The sequence below is a fragment of the Palaemon carinicauda genome, chromosome 30 (genome assembly GCF_036898095.1).
Source record: "Palaemon carinicauda isolate YSFRI2023 chromosome 30, ASM3689809v2, whole genome shotgun sequence".
Classification (NCBI taxonomy): domain Eukaryota; kingdom Metazoa; phylum Arthropoda; class Malacostraca; order Decapoda; family Palaemonidae; genus Palaemon; species Palaemon carinicauda.
In genome coordinates, this window is record NC_090754.1 from 91,987,644 (window position 1) to 92,007,085 (window position 19,442).

The following is a 19,442-nucleotide window of genomic DNA, read 5'->3' on the forward strand; positions in this document are numbered from 1 at the left end:
TCTCGCAACATTATTTGTGGATGATCTCTCCATATCATTTGCTGGAGCCAGAATGGCAATGGTTGAGAGAAAAATCCAACTCTCTATTGATAAAATTATCCATTGGGCCGATATGAATGGATTTAAGTTCTCAACAAGTAAAACTACAATTGTCCATTTCTGTCGTATACGGGGAGTACATCCAGACCCGGATATATACATCAAAGGTCAACGGATCCCATGTGCAAGTGAAGCAAAATTTTTAGGGTTGATATTTGATTGTAGGCTTACATGGGTTTCTCACTTAAAAACATTAAAAGCTAAATGTGTTGAAGCTATGAATCTTTTAAAAGTCTTGTCCCATACATCATGGGGAGCAGACCGCAATACAATTTTAAAATTATACAAGGCCTTGATATTTTCCAAAATTAGTTATGGATGCGAAATATACTCCTCAGCAACCCCAAGCCGGTTAAAAATACTAGATTCAATACATCATGCTAGCATTAGATTGTCCACAGGAGCCTTTAGAACCTCCCCTATCACAAGTCTCCTTGTTGATGCTGGGGAGTTTCCTCTGGACCTTTACCGAGTGTCCTCTATTATTCGGTATTTGTTTAGATTGCAAAGACTCCCCAATTCTTCAGCCTTTCAGACTGCAAGCCTTGTAAGGCACTCAACCTACTTTGAGTTGCACCCAAAATCTCCTCAACCTTTTGGGTTTCGGGTTAACCAATTATTAAACAATCGGGATATAATTAGAAATAAGGTGCTTCCATTCAAGGTATCATCAACGCCTCCATGGAAATTACCTGACATATCTTTTTGTAGATACTTTATTGGAGTTAAGAAGAATTTGACTGACTTAGAATCCAGGTCTCTCTTTATGGAACATGTTGAAGAACATAGAGGATCGACTTTTATATATACTGATGGCTCCAAATCTGATGCTGGCGTTGGATTTGGAGTACATAGTAATGATTTTAATTGTAGAGGTGCACTTCCTCTAACAGCTTCTATATTTACTGCCGAACTGTATGGCATATTAACCGCTATTGAGAAAATAGCTTTGGAAAAGGAGGGTAATTTTACAATTTTTAGTGATGCAAGGAGTGTTCTTCAAGCTTTAGAAGTTTTTAATTCTAGTAACCCTCTAGTTTTAAAGATTTTAGAATGGCTTTTTATTATTGGACGGAAAGGTATAACTGTTCGATTTTGTTGGGTTCCAGCACATGTAGGTGTGTCTGGGAATTAGAAGGCAGATTTACTGGCGAAGAATGCGGCATCCGAGTTGCTACCAAGGAGGTATCCCATTCCATGTAACGATTTCCTACCTTACATCAAGAAATTGGTTTGTGATAAATGGCAACAGCACTGGGATAGTCAAGATGGCAATAAAATGAGGGAAGTAACAAATATCATATCACCTTGGAGGTATAACATGATTCCCCGAAAATGGGAGACGACTGTTTGTCGTCTCCGTATTGGTCACACACGGTTGACACACGAGTTTCTGCTGAAGGGCCAGCACCAACCGTATTGCGAGGACTGCTTAGTACCTTTAACAGTGAGGCATTTGTTGACCGAATGCCCTAATTTTACTAACTTAAGAAATAGATATCTGTTTGAAGCTCGAGGTGAGGATGGCAGGTTTATCCTTGCCAAGATTTTTGGACATGATGTGTCTTACTATGCGAGCGGAATTTTTAGATTTATTTCAGAAGCAGGTCTTCTGAAAACTATTTAACTATTGTAATGACTTCTTAATTTTTATGGTTTTAATCAAATTCTCTTTTAATTTTCATATACAGTAAATGGTATCGGCGTCAATGACCTTAGATGTCAGGATGCCAGAAAACTTTCAATCAATCAATCAATCAATCCTGTTAACTATTAATGTTTATGACACACTCTCATATAACAACACAGGAGCTTCTAGTTAAACGGCAAGATAATATGAATACAGAGCAGCATCACAGACTACTCCGCACTGATAACAGGCAATAATCCACATTCATAATGTTTTACGATACATTGGATTCCAGGGACGGATGTACACTCCCTACTGAGTGTAAGGGGCTGCTGTCAATATCTGTAATTAAGATAATAATGGATCAAAGCATTTTTTATGGGGCCACAGAGGGATATATATAACAAAAAAATGACAGTATGTTTCACAAGATACAATGCACTAAGCTTTCTTAGATACAAAACACTATTTTATTCATCGCTATTGGTGCAGTACTTGAACAGGTGGTCAACGGCTCGCCCCACCCATTGGCTTTCTTCAGAAGAAAACTGTCCAAGGCAGAATTGGATTAGTCTACCTTCGATCGCGAATTGCTGGCGGTGCACTTTTTGCTATTTCCTAGAAGGTATGACCTTTGTCATTTGCACAGACCACATGCCTCTGGTGCACGCCTTCAATTGACAGTCTGACGCCTGGTCCGCACGTCAACGCCGACATCTCTCCGCCGCGGCTGAATACAATTGCACCCTTCAATACGTCCCTGGGAAAATGAATCCCGTTGCCGATGCCCTGTCAAGAAACATTGGTTGCCGTTCAACGGGGATTGGATTACAACGCCTTGGCTGAAGCCCAATGACAGGATCCAGAGTATCAAGCATGTAGGACATCCTGCACATCCCTCCGTTGGGAAGACATCCCCCTTGATGATTCCAATACCACCACCCTCTGTGACGTCAGTACTGGTAGACCGCGACCTTGGATTCCTGCTCCCATGCGTAGACAGGTGCTTGATTTCATTCACGGCCTTTCACATCCCTCGTGCCGTTCTACTGCACAGTTGCTGAAGACGAAGCTAATTTGGCACGGCATTTCTGTGGATGCTAAGGATAGGGTCCGTGCCGTTTCGCCCACATTCACGTCGACATTGTAGGCCCCCTACCCACATCACAAGGACATCGTTGCCTGTTTACCGTCATCGACCGCTCCACTCGTTGGGCTGAAGCCATTCCCATGGAAACTGCAGTGTTTGCCTCATGTACATCTGCCTTACTCTCAGGATGGATTGCAAGATTTGGTATCCCTAACCATATTACTTCTGACAGGGGTACCACTTTCACCTCTCAATCGTGGACATCATTAGCAAATCTCCTGGGCATAACTCTACATCAGACAACTGCCTACAACCCTGCTGCCAATGGAATGGTTTAATGTTATCATCGCACCCTCAAAGCATCTTTGATGTCCCGCTGCAAGGATTCCAACTGGTTTACTCGGCTTCCCTGGGTCCTCCTGGGACTAAGGACCACTCCTAAAGACGCCCTCGACGTCTCGGTAGCTGAATTGGTGTATGGCAACCCGTTGGTCGTCCCTGCCGAATTTTTTCCTTCTGCAACCTCCTCCGACAATCTCCAGTGCATACGTCACGTTGTGGGAAATGTCACTGTTATTATTATTATCATTATTATTATTATTATTATTATTTACTCCATGCCGCCAGACTTAAAGTCCCCAGCGAAGCATCACATACCGACAGACGCATGTCTTCCTATTTAACGACGCTTGCTAACGCCCCCTTACACGGGCCCTTTCCTTGTGATCCGACGCAGTTCGAAAGCATTCCTACTAAACATTCCTGGTAAAGAAGACTGGGTCTCCATTGATCGTCTAAAACCTGCTTCTCTCCTGTCAGATGACCCGCCTACATTTCGCCTCTCTAGATCAGGGCGCCCTATTTAACATGTGCAGTATGCCATTTTTAGGGGGGGAGCCATGTACCAACTGTGTGTCACACCATCATACATAGTAACGACATTTCATTTTCTCTATGTATTATGCTTGTATCTTCGCTCTCCCCTTGCACTGATAAGAACCTGAAATAACATGTCTGTTTTTCTCACCGTTAACTGTTAACCGGTGAGCTTTTCTGTTGAACATGAAATTAGCTGTTATGTTTTGTATTCCCTTTTTGCCTGCAGTTTATGTATATAAACGAGTGTTCTGTAAAAAAATTTACTCAGTTGCTTTCATCCTGCCTTTGAGTCACAACCTTCTATCGGCCCGTCACAGTACATATAATAGAAATCTATTTTTATTAGGTTCAACGTTATTTCTTTTCCCATTATTTTTATTTAAACATTATTTTTCTTTCAGAGTTTAACTTCTTGAATTATTAACTTTTCTTCTTTGTTAGATCTCAATCTATCACATTTTGTCAGCCATTCTTCAAGCAAGATTTTCATTTCTTCTGATATGAACAGCTTTGCTCGTGTGTATTTCTGGCTGAAATTAATTTCCATAGGATTTATCTTCTTTCTTTTATTTCATCTCCCTTCTTCTCATAGTTGTACAGTTATTGATGATTTATTTTTTATATTCGTTTTGAATTCCCTGATACATTTTGACTTATTAGATGAAGGAAAGGAGTTAACAAAAGTTAGAATTAAAGAAGAAGCTGACTCTATTAAGGGAAACTCTTCGGTACAATCTTACAACCAAATTCATCAATGTCACTCTTATGATTATCATTTTTATTATTATTTTTATTATTATCATTATTATCTTTATTATTATTATCATCATCATTGCCATCGTCGTCGTCATTATTATTATTATTATTATTATTATTATTATTATTATTATCCTTATCCTTATCCTTATCCTTATTGTTATCATTATCATTATTATTACTAACTAAGCTGGGCTGTTCAATCCTCCTTTTGCTTTGATCTCTTGTAATTCTTTTATTATTCTTGGTCTTTCCTCTTGTATTTCTTCTCGGATTTATGAGCCTGATGCTCTCTTGAAGTTTAGTCCTTCTGTTTTCTTTGTTTTCCTTTTCAAGATTAATCCATTTTTGGATTCTTATTAAGTTTAATTAATTTTCTCAATCTTTTGGACTTTTTTTCATGTTTATCTGTTTGGCACTATTTGCATATTTTAATCTCGTCATCTTTTTCTTCAGCTATTTTCATTCATTTGTTTTATCTTTGTAGACATTTCGTAGGTAACATACCTTTTAGTAGGTGTCTTCTTTCTAACTGGTTAAATATCTAATTCATATCAAGTAGGATCCCACATTAATATGAATGCACAATCTCTTTTGGTATCCCCTAAGTGGTTATTATTTTATCTTCATCTCTTATCATGTTACAAGTACCTGCTCCCCCCCCCCATCTTTTTCCCTGATTAGGGCATAATCGATCATCGAATTTTACCTCCAACAACGGAGGATGGGGTTATGTTTATGGTCATGGTCGAGCAAAAAGTCGACCGAATTACCCCTAATCTTAACCCCAAGTTCGCACATGATTGCCACACAGCTTTCAATTACGCTTTCGGTCTAGATTAATTCTGGGAAAGGCAAGCTGGTTTCGAGAAATAAGCTCCTGTTGCCTTATTGCCTTATTTTTTGTTTGGGTTCCCCCAGGTCCCTCAGTGTGAGGCACCTCGTATATCCACCAGAGAGTTGCTAATGCATCTTCCGGTGTATTTTGCATCTTCCAGTCTTGGATGGTCTGGGATGCATCTTAGGTATTTATCGAGCTTATTCTTAAACACATCTACGCTCACTCCTGATATGTTTCTTAGATGAGCTGGCAGCACATTAAATAGTCGCTGCATTATCGATGCTGGTGCGTAGTGGATTAATGTCTTGTGCGCCTTTCTCAGTTTACCTGGAATGTTTTTTGGCACTATTAATCTACCTCGGCTTGCTCTTTCTGATATTTTAAGCTCCATGATGTTTTCAGCAATTCCTTCTATTTGCTTCCATGCTTGTATTATCATGTAGCGTTCTCTTCTCCTTTCTAGACTGTATAGTTTTAAAAATTGCAGTCTTTCCCAGTAGTCAAGGTCCTTAACTTCTTCTATTCTAGCAGTATAGGACCTTTGTACACTCTCTATTTGCGCAATATCCTTTTGGTAGTGTGGGTACCATATCACATTGCAGTACTCGAGTGCACTACGCACATAAGTTTTGTAAAGCATAATCATGTGTTCAGCTTTTCTTGTTTTAAAGTGTCTGAATAACATTCCCATTTTTGCTTTACATTTAGCCAACAGTGTTGCTATTTGGTCGTTGCATAACATATTCCTATTTAAAATTACACCAAGGTCTTTAATTGCTTCCTTGTTTGTGATTGTCTCATTATTAGGTCCCTTGTATGCATACACCATTCCTTCTCTGTTTCCATAATTTATTGATTCGAATTTATCGGAGTTAAATACCATCCTATTTATCTCCGCCCATTCATATATTTTGTTTAGATCTCTTTGTAGTGAGTTCCTATCTTCATCACAAGTAATTTCTCTACTTATTCTTGTGTCATCGGCGAAACTTCTCACTACGGAGTTTTCAACATCACAGTCTATGTCTGAGATCATAATAACAAATAGCAGTGCAGCTAATACCGTACCTTGTGGCACACCAGATATTACCTGGGCTTCATCTGATTTCTCGTCATTTGCAACCACTATCTGTTTTCTGTTTTGCAGGAATTCTTTTACCCATTTTCCTATCTTTCCCACAATATTATGCTTTCTCATTTTTTTCTCCAATATGTTATGGTCTACCTTGTCAAAGGCTTTTGCAAAATCTAGATAGATCACATCTGTGTCTTTTTCATTTATCATATTATTGTATATGTTTTCATAGTGTGCTATCAGTTGGGTCTGTGTACTTTTTGTTATAATTCTTATTAATCTAGTTTTTAAGTATGATGCCTCTCTTTTATTTCTATTAATTCTTATGCTGTCTGGAGACATTGAGCGAAATCCGGGACCAGTATGTCCTAGATTTCGTCAATGTCATCTTCTGTATTGCAATATTCGTGGTCTTCATGCAAATATTGAAGACCTTACAGTTGCGTCCAGAAAGTATGATATTCTTTTGTGCTCAGAAACTTTGGTTTCTAATATAAGGCACTCCTCTGAGCTCCTTATAACTGGTTTTAAGAAGCCAATAATGTTGAAACGTGATGCCATCCCTAGGGCCAGGGGAATGGCGGTGTATATTAGGATTGAGTACCCTGCTTCTCGTAAGTCCTGCTATCAATGTGGATGTCATGAGATTCAGGTAATAAAAGTTTGTGGCAGGCATAACAACTTTTATTTGTGTTCGATCTACTGGAATCCAGACATGGATGATTCTATCTTCAATTGTCTTCTTACCATTATGGCTAAGGTACAAGAAGATGATAGAAAGGCTTCTTTTGTTTTTGTTGGTGATTTCAATGCTCACCATAGGGAGTGGTTAAGTTCAATCTCTCCTACCAATTGCCTTGGCTTAAGAGCTTTAGACTTTGCCTCTGAATCAGGCTGTGAGCAAATCATAAATGAAGCTACTCACAGGTCTCGTAATTGCTTGGACCTCGTATACACTGACTCCCCTATCGTTATAACTAGTAAGGTTGGTTCTCCAGTCGGGACATCTGATCCTGCCTTGATTTCATTAGTAGTGAAGACTGAGCAGCCTGTCCCTGATGGATCATAATCTTGTAAAATTTATATGAAATCACAAGCAGACTGGAATGGGATTTTGCATGATCTTTTGTGCTTGAATTGGTCACAATTATATAGTAGTGTAGATCCTGTTGCCCCTTTGAATGAGAATCTAGTCAACATAATTGACAGGCGTATCCCTTCTCGTGTGCTAAGGTACCGGCTGAAGGACAAACCGTGGTTCAATGATGATTGTAGACGTGCTTATTTGGAGAAGCAGGAGGCCTATCATCTTTGGAAGGGTAACAGATCAGATTTGACCTGGAATAACTATACTCAGCTTCGAGCTTTTGCTCAGAGAGTTTATGCCACAACTGAAAAGGAATACAATTTAACCTTAAAAGAAACCCGTTCTGGTACAACTCAGGAACATAAATGGTGGTCTACCCTTAAATCTGCACTCTTTGGTGTTGATGCAACAGTTCCTCCTTTACTTAAACTAGATGGCTCAGTCACTCACTGTCCAAAGGAAAAGGCATCCCTTTTGGCTGATGTTTTTGACATTAAACAGAGTAATGAAAAACTTGAACTTCCTCATTAATGTTGATGGACCTTGAGGCTTATGGAGGTTTAGACCCAAATGGTATTTTCCCTTTGTTTTTTTTTATAAAGACAGCAGATTTCTTAGCTCCAAAGTTATCTGTTTATTTGCGCAAGTTAGCAAGAAGAGGAGCTTTTAGCACTTGTTGGAGAATTGGTAATGTTACTCCTCTATGTAAATGTGTTTGTGGTAGCGCATGTCCCACTGATTACTGCCCAATTTCCATAACTTCCATATTATCTAAAGTTTTTTAATGTCTTCTGGCAAAACGTCTCAATAGATTTGCTGAAGGTAATCATCTATTCCCTAGTTTGCAATTTGATTTTCGTAAAGACTTTGGAGCATGTGATGCCCCTCTTACAATCTCCATTGCTGTACAGAAATCCCTTGATTGTGGTCAGGAAGTTTGCATGATTGGCCTTGATTTTAGAGCTGCCTTTGACCGTGTTAATCATGGGGCCCTTGTTTTCAAACTCAAACAGTTGGGAGTGGTTGGATCGTTTCTTAGCATTATTATTGATTTTTTAAGTAATAGATCTCAAAGAGTTGTTGTTGATGGGCACCATAGTGAGTATAGGAATGTGATATCCGATGTTCCACAGGGTAGTGTTCTTGGCCCATTACTTTTCATACTATATACACGACATGTGGTTGGCCTAGAAAACAAGCTTGTTGCATATGCAGATGATGCTACTCTCTTTGCATCAATTCCATCCCGTGAATGTAGATCTGTGGTTAGTGAATCAATTCCATTCCGTGAATGTAGATCTGTGGTTGGTGAATCCCTTAATAGAGATTTTGCTAAAATTAGTGTATGGTGCAAATTATGGGGTATGAAATTAAATCCAAACAAAACTCAAAGTATGATTGTAAGTATGTCAAGGACAGTGGCTCCTCAACATCCGAATCTCAGTATCGATAATGTTTCTTGAAATTTGTATGACTTTTAAAATTTTAGGTGTGAATCTCGACAGCAAATTTACTTTTGAGAAACGCATTAGGTCTGTGTCTTCTTCAATTGCACCAAAAATTGGCTTATTGAGAAAGTCTTTTAAGATTTTCGGTGATCAATCTATTCTGAAGAAGTGTTTTGATTCTTTCAATCTACCTTGATTTGAGTATTGTTCTTCTGTCTGGTCTTCAGCTGCTGATTCTCATCTTAATTTGTTGGACAGAAACTTCGGTCTATTAAATTTCTTATTCCTGATCTAGACATTAATCTTTGGCACGGTCGTTCAGTTAGTTCATTACGCATAAGATTTTTCATAACTCTGCCCATCCTTTACATTCAGGTCTCCCAGGACAATTCTATCATGTTCGTAATACTAGGCAGGCAGTTAATTCTAATAGCCAGGCCTTCTCCATTATGAGGCTCAATACTACACAGTATTCTTGAAGTTTTATTCCAGCTGTTACCAAGTTGTGGAATGATCTTCCTAATTGGGTAGTTGAATCAGTAGAACTTCAAAAGTTCAAAGTAGGAACAAATGTTTTTATGTCGACCAGTTTGACATGAGTCTTTTTATAGTTTACATATGACATATCTGTTTTTGACGTTGTTAATAGTTTATATTTGACATATCTATTTTGACGTTGTTACTAGGCCAGTCATTTTATGGATATACCCACCACAAATTGCAATAGTAATGAAACTTGGCATTTTTGCTTCTTTTGACCCATGTAATAACATAGTAAAAGTCAAGGAAATTCGAGGCATTGGAACACATTCATTTCGAGCAACCACTTTTTGAAAGTTATGCACGAAAATACGCTAATAGAAATGGCATAACATTTTTTGTTATAACAGTGCTTTTGTTATTTCTTTCACATTTCTCAAAAGATGTCAAACATTTTTATTATTAAATAAATAAATTGAGATAATTAACGTCTAATAGCCTTGTTTTTTTTTCTTTTTAGGTTAACCAGTAGCATGAACGATTGCGTTTTCTGCAGCGAGTCTCTCGGCAATGGCGAACAAACCACGAAATTAGGTGCCAAGGGGTGTGATGGAATAAACAAGGAAAATGACCTACGGCAGGCTGATATGAGTGTCGCACCTGGACAAGTTGTACACACCAGATGCAGGAAGGACTTCTGATCCCAACTGTCTATTGAGCGAGACATCAGAAAACGCGGATATGACTGTACTGGGGGTTCCAGCGGCACTGTGCGTGCGCGTCGATCTGCCAGTTCTGCGTTTCACTACAGCGAACACTGTTTGTTCTGTGGAACACCAGACAAGTACCAGGGCAGACAAAAAACGCATTAACTTATACCAGTCCGAACAATGGACTTCCAGAGGAAGGTTACAGAGAGCTGTGTTGAACGCAATGATGCATGGTCAGAGACAGTAAAGGCTCGAGTAGAATTCGTCCAGGACTTGCATGCCGCTGACGCAGTCTATCACAATATATGTAGCATAAACTTCAGAACTGGGAAGCAGATTCCACGCCAGTTCCTTACAGTGCCAAGCAAGCGACCTAAGTATGGTAGACCGGCTGATGACACACGGAATGATGCATTCATAAAAGTCGCAGAGTACCTCAAAGCCAATGACGAGGAACAGACAACGATACCGGATCTCATAGGGAAAATGGGGGAATTTCTTCTTGGAACTGATTGCACATCTTATGGATTCACCTACATGAAGGAATGTATCCAAAAGCGCTTTGGTCAGGATATCACCATTGCAGAAATAAATGGCAAAGAGAATGTTGTGACCTTTCACCACAGGGCCTCTGCGATCATTCACGAATTCCATCAAAGGCCAAAGGAGACATCATATGAAGCTGAGAAGATGAGACTGATTAAGACGGCAGCAAAACTGATCAAAAGTGATGTGAAATCCGTACAACAGTCGATAGATATGTACCCATGTACAACTGAAATGTCCTCAACAGAAGAAGCCATGTTGTTCCTACCTGAATCACTAAAACTCCTTCTTCAAACACTCTTTGTGGGCCGAGATGCTGATAGAAAAGTCGGTTCTCTAGGGCAAGCTATCATGCAGGCAATTCGGCCCCGAGTGCTGCTGGCACCCTTACAGATAGGACTGGGTGTACAGATGCACCATCATTTTGCATCAAAGTTCTTGATCGACACGCTCCATGCCCACGGATATTGCAGTTCTTATCGTGAGATACAAAGGTATGAACGGAGTGCAGCAGTTGTACTAGGGACAGACATACCAAACTACCGGCCAGAGCAGTTCATCCAATATATGGCGGACAATGTCGATCACAACATCCGTACAATAGATGGCCTCAACACATTCCACGGGATGGGAATGATTGGGTCTGTCACTCCAGGTACCAAGACATCAACAAGAGTGCCACGTGTGTCTGTGACACTGAAGGATGTCGTAGCTGTGGGCCGAATAAACATCCGACATCTGACAACACCTTGCGATGGGCTGGATTCTCTGAGGTATGAGGTTCTACAAGATGAGATGGAAAAGGACAGATCTACCAACCTTGACCTCCTCTGGAAGCTGTCCCTCACATTACGCTCACCACGACCAGCATGGTCTGACATGATGCAAGCCGTGCACACTGGTGTACATCCAGGTCAGTCTACAGTCTTCCTGCTTCCCATGATCGACATGAACAGCAGTGATCCAACTTGCATCTATTCAACATTGACATTTCTATCTGAGCACGCCAAACAGTACAACGCAAAGGTCATCATCACATTTGACCAACCACTTTGGTGAAAGGCGCTTACCATCATCGAAAGTCAATCGGAGGGCAGTGACTTGCGTAAGATTGTACTGCGCATCGGGGGCTTCCACACGTTGATGAGCTTCTTGGGGAGTATTGGAAATATCATGTCAGGATCTGGACTGCGCTCTGTTCTGGAACTGGTGTATGCCGAGAACACTGTAATGCACATGCTGTCTGGCAAGGCATATGACCGAGCTATCCGTGGGCATCTCTTGGTTGATGCAGCACTGAACACTCTCCTCGCAGAAAGGATACTTGGTACGCTAGTGCCTACTTGTTCGCAGGCTAAGAATGATGGTCCTCAGGGTATTGTAGAAGATGACGAACCAAGTGAAGACGAGATAATGCAAAGCATAGATGATGCACAGGCAGCCATAGATCCACATGATACCGAGTCAGGGTCGCAAAGTGCGGGAGCTGGACCAATTGACCTGTGTGAGCTGCGAGACCTGTATGATTCATTGATGAAGGGTGAGTGTTCTACTGAAGATATCCTTTCAGCCCCAGTTCTGGACTCTGTTCGTGACATCATGAATGTTGCCCGATAATCGATGAAGGATCTACGTACTGCACAGCTATGGCTGCAATACATGGACATGATTGACATATTGAGGACATTCCTGAGGTCGGAACGCACTGGTGTCTGGAGTCTGCACGTGCACGCTTTGCACGACATGTTGCCCTACCTGGCAGCTGCAGGCCACAATCTCCACACCAAATCTATTTACGTCTACCTGCAGCGACTGGCACAACTGTCTATTCAGCACCCCGAGGTCCACCACCAGTTTCAGAAGGGATATCACGTAGTGCGGCGCTCAGATCGGTACTGGGCCGGCTTGTCCACAGATCTTCTGATCGAGCAAGTGCTCATGAGAAGTGTGAAAACCACAGGGGGACTGACAAGGGGCCATGGCATGAGCGAGTCGCAAAGGATCACGTGGCTGCTGTCCACCCCCATATGTGCAGAGGTCAACATGGCCTTGCAAGACTACACATCAGTGCCGTATGGGACCAGTGACCAGCACAAAGAACAAAGAGCAGCTCGACAAGCACGGGACACAGATGACACGCACAAACTCATTGGCTACCTGTCATCAAAGGATCCCTTTGGAAACGATCCAACTCTGCAAAGCATTGACACTGGCATCACAGCTGGAGATTCGGTCAATGCTGACTAAGCAGCGTCAATGGGCAGGAAGATCTTAGATGGAATGGTTGGCAAAAAGGTTCTTGATCACACGTTCAAGAAAAAAAATCAGGTTGTGACTTTAGACACACGTTCATCAGTGAAAAATGGCAAAGAATCTGTTCTGATAGATCCACAACTGTTGTTCCAACGTCTGAGTACGGTAGGATCACGCTGTGATGACCTCACTGATGTCTTCAAGTACGAACTATGCAGTTACCCACCAGCACTGTTTCAGACCATTGATATCCTGCTTGAGGCCGACAAGCCAGCGCTAGCCGAGGCCATTTGGAAACAACTCCCCCTTGCCGTTCGCAACACAGTGCTGCCACAGAATGTGCAATATGTTCTGGATGGTGGGGCATTGCTACACAGAATTCCTTGGAATTTTGGCGAGACCTATAAGGAATCTCCAGTCACTACATACGATATGTTGGAGAGAGGTATGGTAAAGCTGTCATAGTGTTTGATGGATATGTGAGCGCACCCTCCACCAAAGATGTAGCGCACAGCAGGCGCGTTCGATCTCACAGCAGTCCCCTTGTCAACTTCACAAAGGACATGGTATGTACTATGAAGAAAGATGACTTCCTTGCCAACCAAACAAATAAACAAAGCTTCATCAATCTACTGAGTGATGACCTTCAACGGCAGCACAACGATGTTCTTCATGCCAGGGCAGATGCAGATGTCCTCATAGTGGAGACAGCCATTGCATGTGCAAACACCAAGGACACCGTGGTAGTTGGCTATGACACCGATCTTCTTGTTCTCCTATGTAGTCGTGCAGGGCCCACATCACACAACCTGTTCTTCCGACCTGAGCCTAAGCTGACGTCAAGGAGGCAAGCAAGATGTTGGAATATCGAGCAAGTGCAAAAGACACTTGGACGCCATGTGTGTGACAAGCTCCTTGTGGCACATGGACTTCTGGGTTGTGATACCACGTCAAGACTGTACTCCATTGGCAAATCAGCAGCTTTGAAGAAGCTGAACTCCAGTGCATATTTCTCTGGGCTTTTGGCAACGTTCAACACTCCTGGAGTGTCGAAAGAGGATGTCATGACAGCTGGAGAGAATGCCGTGGTTTACTTGTACAATGGCCAGCCCGAGGAAACACTGGACATACTAAGGCTTCAGCGCTTCTGCCAGAAGGTTTCAACAAGCACTGTCAGAGTTGAGCCTCGTACCCTGCCCCCTACATCAGCATCTGCAAATCAACATTGCCTACGGGTGTGTGTTCAAGTTCAGCAGTGGCAAGGAGTTGGCATGGATGCCAATGGTTGGGGATGGGCTATCCGTGACGAGAGAATGGTTCCCGTTATGACCGAGATGAAGCCTGCTCCAGATTACCTGCTAGATGCCATCCACTGTGGCTGCAATACAGACTGCAGCACCCGACGATGCAGCTGTCGCAAGTACAACCTGGAATGTTCTTCCGCCTGTAGTGAATGCAAAGGACTTTACTGTTCTAATGTGACCTTGCCAGAACCAGAAAGTGATCCAGAAGAAGAATGCGCTCTTGCTGGTCCTGAAGATGAATAAACATTTGTCAGTGTGGTCTGGTACATGGAGATGTCTTGGCAACATGATTAGACTTGACTCTCAGTTCATTCAACTCTTGATCTTTGGTCATGGTCATCTTAATTTAGCGAAGGTGAATGCTGGTGTCGTAATGTAACATGTATACAGTTGTTTGTCTAGACTAGAATATACACTGAAAATTTTATGCAGATTTTTTTTCTTCAAACCTTCTCTTAATGATTGCAAAATTTGGAAATGTTCCAATGCTTCGATTTTCCTTGATTTTTAGTATGTCATTCTCCACTAAATTTGACATTGAAAAATGCATGTTTCATTACTATTGCAACTTGTGGTGGGTTCGACCCAAAAATAACGTGGAATGACTGGCCTATACTGTTTTTAGAATGATTTATTGTTAATTTTTCTCATATATTTATTTCCTTATTTCCTTTCCTCACTGGGCTATTTTTCCCTAGTGGAGCCCTTGGGCTTATAGCATCTTGCTTTCCCAACTGGGGTTGTGGCTTGGCTGGTGATAATAATAATAATAATAATAATAATAATAATAATAATAATAATAATAATAATATCGTCTTCCGACCTTCTTCTGTGTGTGTTCTTTCTACATTGGTGAATATTTCATTTTATGACACCTCTAGTTTGCCAACATTTTCAACTTTGTCTCCGGTTAATAATTCTTTCTATAGAACCTTTACAGTATATCCTCGATCATAGACCACTGGTTCTTCACCGATCGTATTTGTACTGCTAGTTTACCTAAGCAGTTTTCTAGTCTTTATAGATGAGGCTGTTTTCCTCGTCTGTTTTTATTTCTCCATATTTGACTTTGTAATTATTTTTACATTGAATATCGCAGTCAACGTTGCCAAGTGACCATACATTTCTGAGATTGGATTACCTTTTCTTTTTTGTTGCTGCTCCTCTCATTACCACATATCTTCACCTGGAATTGATTTGCTTCGTCCAAGCAACCTGCACAAAACCAAAATAGCTCATCAGTTTTTTCGGTAATTCTGGTCATTCTGATTAGTGTTTTTGTTGACATTTTGTTGTGGTTGCTAAATTCAGGCTCTGGGGGCAGTACCTCTCCTTACATATATCACATTCCACACGTTCGTCCTCCTGGCCTAATTGTATTATACAGCTGAGGTTCGAACTAGTGTGGATATATATTCAACATCTGCATTTGATTTTTCATCCACAACATGGCTACTATCCACTAGATCTACGAATCTACTTTATTGTTAGCTTTGACTGACCCCTCCCCATCGCTAGGTTAATTATTGATATATCTGACTTCTGTAGGCTAGTTTCTTTAATTTTTCCGTAACTTTAATCATCCTGATTTAAGGTGTCGTTCTGCATTCTACTTTATTAGCCACGATTAGCTTTCATTGTTATTCTGGGTACGCTAGTCGACCACCCTGGTTGCCTTGTCTAGGAAAAAGAAAAAAGGAAATGTCTCGCCTCATTTCAATTTACAAATACGGCGTTGATATTTTGCTCTATTTACCAGTTACTCCACATGTTAATGGTACATAATTGATAATGCTATCAGTTTTTTTTAATAAATCCCTCATTTTGCTGAGCAACACAACACGTTCAAGACACCGAATAGCGGTTTCCTGGTTCTTGGTTCCTAATTGCTCACTCCGCAAAATAAGTTTACGGACATCCTATCGCATTATAGATAGGTGCAAATCTTTTAAGCTTATTCTCATTACTATAATTAAGTTTATTTTACCTGTACCATAGATAGATTAATAATGAGATTTCCAATCTTTACTTTCATCCCATCCTACCTTGAAATCAACTAGGATAACACCGTGCCAGCGTCGGTTTTGGTATCCTATTGGTTAAGGATATAGCTTTTAGTCCTCCCTGGTGTTAGTTTTCTTCTATAGTGAAAATAGAAAGAGAACTAATATCCCTTGCGCGTGGGTACCTATATTATTTTCCACGTAGTATTATTATTATTATTATTATTATTATTATTATTATTATTATTATTATTATTATTATTATTATTGCTGTTATTAGTTAAACTACAACCCTAGTTGGAAAAGCAAGATGCTTTAAGCTCAAAGGCTCCAACAGAATAAAATAGCCCAGTGAGGAAAGGAAATATGGAAATAATTGAACGATATGAAAAAAGAAATTAACAATTAAGTACTTTAAAAACAGTAACAACATAAAAACAGATGTGTCATATATAAGCTATAAAATGACTTGTGTTGGTACAAGAAAAAGTACAGCTCTCATGTATGGGAGAACTACTGGTTTTACATTTTATCATTGGTAGTTTATATATTTTTAGATGTACTAATAACGTGGTTTTAATAACTTGAGAATAATATTTCCTAATTTTTTTTAATTTAAATATTGGTTTGATTTGATTTTGAACGTTGCTCTTAGGAGTGGGTAACAAGTTTACTATATAAACTTTTATCTTTATCATCACATACTGATAATTTCTATTGAACGCCCTGATACACTTTATAGGGTCAGTCAAACAAAATATAATTTTTCGAAAAAACTTCTATAAAAGAAATACAAAGCTTTGTACATTATTATGATTAATCAGCTAGGCTATGGATGCATGGTCGTTTGTGTTCTTGAAGGGTAAAATATTTGATTGGGGGTGTTTCTTGGTTCAAGTTATTCCTGGTACTTCGTTTTATTTGTCTGACAGTACAAGAACAACCTACTGGTTTGGTAAGTTCTAAAGTAAAATAAAATGATGAAACATTGCAGTGTATTAACCCTTCCCCCTTTTGAAAATATTCATTAAATTTATTTATTATGATATATATATATATATATATATATATATATATATATATATATATATATATATATACACACACACACACATACATGTACATATATGTATAATTCATTTTGTTTGGTCATGTAATTATACATATTTATTATTTATTTGTTGGAGTTTGGTGATATGTTAATTGTGTCATTTGATTATTTGTATTTATTAGTTTAGTATTTATTTCTTGGAATTAGTTTGTTTTTGCTTATGTTAATATTGAAATAAATATTTGAATATGTTTACTAAAGTTACAATAACCAATTAGGGAAAAACTAGAAAAATGAGCTGCTCTCGGGACTCGAACTCTGGTGCCGTGTGTTTTGGCGCCACGGCGCCGCTTATACATCGGCGCAAATGAGCATTTTGTTTTCCCTTAAACAACTTTTTTTTATTTTATTTTACGGAATTTGGTCATTGAATGTAATATTTTTAGGACTATGCGACGAAAAATATGGAACATTTCTACGTTTTGCATGTCATTCTTCCCCGTATGTTGCATAAAATGTTTCGCAATGATGACAAACCTTTGCATTAGACTATAACATACAGCAGATAGTAACATGGTTGTAGTTAATGCTGACAATCATGCTTTCTTTCCATCCCAAGGCTCAATCCTACACAGTATTCTAAAGGTTTTGTTGCAATTGTGATCATATTGTGGCATGATCATTGTGACCAGATTGTGGAAGGATCTTCCTAATCAGGCAGTTAAATCGGTGGAACTTGAGAAGTTCTAATTTGCAACGAGTGTTTGTATGTAGAGCAGGCTGACATAAGTCTTCCCTTATAGTTTATATATGACATTTATTTTAACGTTGTTACTAATCGTAAGATATTTTATATTAATTATTCATTACTTCTCTTATAGTTTATTTATTTCTTTATTTCCTTTCTTGTTGAACTTTTTGTTTTCGCTTTGAACCTTCGGTCTTCTAGCATTTTTCTTTTCCAACTGGTTGTAGGTTAGTTAGTAATGATAATGATAATAAAAACAATAAAATAACATTTTATGGAAATTTTTAAGCCTAAATTATAATGAAAGGGGGAAAAGAACAATCGCCGCTAGTTGAGAATGGCTAGAACAGGCCTTCAAGCGGTTTAGGTGAACCGTCTTTTTTTTTTTTTTTTAAGACAACTTACATTTATTTTTCCTCAGAGGAAGACTTTAGAAATGGAAAGTATTCTGTATTGGTTATACACATTATGGTAACGATACTTGTGAAGTATACTTATATATGAGTGGAAACATTTGTACTTTTAATAGTTACCTGATTAAGTATAGCTTATGGTATATAGCAAGGTCTATAGACCTTGGTATACAGTATAGAAGTACCCGTGTCTGGCCGGCTGGCCTTGTCCAGGTAATCTACTACAGAAATAAGTAGAATTTTATGAAAATCTTTGAAGGAATAAAGACTGATTTTCAAGAGGGTATAAATATGTCAGTTAATTACAGAGCCTTTTAGATGTTTGTCGCCTCGTAAGAAAAAAAACTGAATCAATATAGGAAGGAAATCCATATTTAATTGTCAAAATATTCCTTCTCAGTGAGATGATGCCGGCAAAGAAACAGTGCAAAATTCATTTTACTTTATTTTCCTTTATTTTTATGAGACATTTATGAAATTGACTTTTCCATATTATTATTATGATAATTGTTGTTGTTGTTGTTTTTGTTATTATTACTATTACTATTTCCATTACCATTACTATTACTTGCTAAGCTACAACCCTAGATGGAAAAGCAAAATGCTATAATCGTGAGGGCTCCAACAAGGAAAATAGCCCAATGAGGAAAATGAAAAATGAAATAGTTTTGCTTTATTCATGATTGTGTGCACATTTCGCGAAAGAAGAAATGAAAAGACAAATGAAAAGGCCTATTTGATTACTACAACTTGCAAACATATAAATGCCCCCCTCGTCGGAATTATTAAAAATATATTTTTTTTTTAAGAATTATTTTCCCGAAAGAATAACTGAATAATCACTATTATTATTACTTGGTAAGCTACAACCCTAGTTGGTAAAGCAGGATCCTGTAAGCCCAGGGGCTCCAACAGGGAAAATAGTCAACTTGACAAAGAATGTGATAACTTTAGATTAAAATGGAGTACATTATTATTATTATTATTATTATTATTATTATTATTATTATTATTATTATTATTATTATT